We start from the raw sequence: 3,263 nt of genomic DNA, 5'->3' as shown, positions 1-3,263 counted from the left end.
TATAATTTATAATGACATTTAATTGAGAGAGAAAGAGAGAGAGACATGGAGCAAAGAAGCAATGCTGCAAATGACTGGAAAGAAACTGTACACAAAGAGTCGTGAACTTCTGGGAAACCAACATAGCGTTACTGCAAAAGCACCGGTGAAAGGACTCCTGACGTCATCCCTGGTGCCCGTGAGGCAAAGATGCAGCTTTGACAATCGCATAAACAGTCGATCAAAAAGAAAGGCTGTTTTAATCCCGGCAGTCACGTTTAACATAACGCAGGTCCCTCGCTCGCCCACAGATATATTTTGGGTCCCTGCAGACTCTAGCCCGCCCATGGACACTTAAATAACTTCTCAGGAAGGACGCACAGGTTTCTGCCACTCCGGAATAAATGAGGGTCTCTGACCTTTTCCAAACACTTCGGTGACGAGAAAGGGAAGGGAGTCGTTCGGAGTAGCATTGCCAAAATGAACAGATACAGTCTCGTGATATTTTGAAGTGAAGCCTCAATGTTTCACATTCAAAGGCGGACCACCATTATATATAGGAACTTTACTCGAATATCTGTATGGTAGTGAATGTGTTTTGATACAAAGACGGTGCAGAATCATTCACCCTCACATGCCGTTGGGGGTGTTTTTATTGCGTTGTTTGACGTAGCCTGTTTTCTTGCTTATTCACCTCACCAAGAACATCTGTGCTCTCTGACATTAAAAATACATTAATCGTATGATGGATTAGGATATGGCTGAACGGCGCCTTCTGAGTAATGTAGCCTAGCTAAAGAATAAGCAATTGATTTATTAGGCACTGAACCGAAACAACTATCCATGTCTTTAACTTAACTATGTTTTGCTTTTAAATCAGCAGTGTGGTTTGTAGATGAGATAAGACTCCTCTTGCCACGTTGTTTTTTTTTAGCTTGAAGGGTGCAAACACTATCCTTTGTAGGATCATAATTTGGTCAATGTTCTTGCAGTCTTATGACCAGTTTGTCCCAGTGAACACAGACGTCCATCCATCGTCCAGGGCCACTTATCCAGTATTAGGCTGCACTAAGCCTGGAGCTTCTCCCAGACAAGACAGGGGCACAAGGCAAGAGACACCGACTGAGAGAGAACCGCATGCATTTCACACTGCAGGAGGAAACTGCAGCAACATGAGAGGAACACAGAAGTTCTACTCAAAATCACCTCTTTATATTGCACTTATGTCACAATAAATGCACACATAAACAAATACTGATTAAAAAGAAACAATTCCCTCTTGGATTATCTGGTCACCAAGAACAATGCATGGAAATCTCTGCCCTGATTATCTTTATTTACTTAATTTTTATGGATATTTGGGAGACTTGGACGTTTTCCCTTATTAATGGCCGAATACAGAAGCCCAGTCTGGCCACACAGTCTGCGCGGTGCACGCGGATGTGGCGTGAGACCCTTTCCCATGTGCAAGACCCTCCCCATACCTGACAAGGGCCGCACCAGCAAGAAGGTTCTGATGAAGCTGGCCTGATTGATGGCGTTGATGCCCCCCCCACACACACTTTTTTACAAGCACTGAAATGTCAAGGAGATGGGCACCGGATCTGGAAAAAAAGCCCTTAATCATGTCAATATTTGCTGGACAGAACCTTCCTGATTGCCTCAGATGGTTTCCCAGGAAAGTTGGGCCACAAATTGATTTGTTCCTGAAGCTGCCCCCCCTAATCTGCCACTATTTCCTCTTTCCTGCAGAGGTGCAGGTGGCCTTCACAAAATCATCTCATGCCCAATAAAGATAAGAGCGATCAATTTGCCTCTGAATCTCTGCCTATTATCTACAGAAGTGGCACTACAATAAAGAAAGTTTTGGTAATATTTAGTTTAGCAGATAAAGTGGATAGCTGCTCGAGTTCGACTGGGCCTCAATTCCAGATTGCTGACAGATATCAGGCAGCGGCATCAGACATCTCACTTCCTGTTTTCTCAGTAGAGTGACTTTTTCTTCAGTTTATCTGCTTCAGCATCAAAGCAGTGCTACGCTTCAGTGTGACTCTCAACAGCCTCTTTCCTTAGCTACGCCAGCTCTGCCCAGAAAGAAGTGAGAGAAGGCGAAAGGCTTCACGTTCCATGTGGGTTTAAGAAGCAAACTGGAAATGAGAAAGCTGTATTTAACGGGAGCGACTGAATGCCAGAAGACCTGCCTGTTCTAGTATGAGATATTTTTTTTATTTGCTAGTTTAACCTCCCGTTGACCTTGAAAAAGGATGCATGTTCATTTTATGACTGAAAGTGATGCACTCATGATTTTCTCTAGATCGCAGCAGTGGTCGTATTGTGCTGCCGCCTGTATCCCATGATTCATAGCGGTGTTCACCAATAACAGAGCTTCCCCAGCAATTGTTGATGTATCAGTCCTTCCTTGCCCATTTTGTAATCCATCACCCTTCTACTGACACTTTGCTCTCAGGGGCAGGTATACCACGCCTACATTAACATGGGATTTACTAAAACGTGTTCATGTGACAGAAAAATTGTCTTCCTTTGCTCACATGGCATTACAAAATATGTTCAAAGATTTCACTGAGTTTATATGTGCTTGTATATGTTTTGCATCATTTATTCACATACAGTTCCAGTCAATAGTCTGGACCTGCCTGCTTTTTAAGGGTCCAAAGCATAAAGTGCTACGGAACCTTCTTGAAATTGTTATAATGCATTTGTTTCCGTTTTCAGTGAAGTAATACATATCAAATATTACAATGACCAAGAGAATTGATTCAATATCTCAACACTTTCTCAAATTTTAGGCTATTCTAAATAGCCATTTTTTTTTGCTTTGATGACAATATTGCAGACTCTTGGCATTCTGTCAACCAGCCTCCTGATGTAGCCACCCGGGATGCTTCTCCAACAGTCCTGAAAGGGGGTCTCCACAAGCTGTGGGCACAAGTTGACTACTCTGCTCTTACTTTTTGATCCAACTCATCCCAAACCAGCTCTGTAGGGTCTCGGTCGGGGGATTGTAGGGGTCACGTCATCGCTCCATCTCTATCCTTGTTCGCAAGAAAATGCTTGCTACATATCCTCATAGTCTACTCGGCAGTCTTATCCTGCTGAAAAGCAAATCATGTTCAGTAGGTGTTTCCAGACTATTTACTGGCACCATACATCACGCCACCTCATCTCATATCTCAACGAGGTCCTTCGCACTGCTTGGTCCAGGCAGGCAGGAATTAACTTCTCGATAGCTCGATGTGCATGACTACACCCAGACTCTCCAGCCA

The sequence above is a fragment of the Brienomyrus brachyistius genome, chromosome 17 (assembly GCF_023856365.1).
Source record: "Brienomyrus brachyistius isolate T26 chromosome 17, BBRACH_0.4, whole genome shotgun sequence".
NCBI lineage: Eukaryota > Metazoa > Chordata > Actinopteri > Osteoglossiformes > Mormyridae > Brienomyrus > Brienomyrus brachyistius.
Note: the sequence above shows the minus strand (reverse complement) of the source record.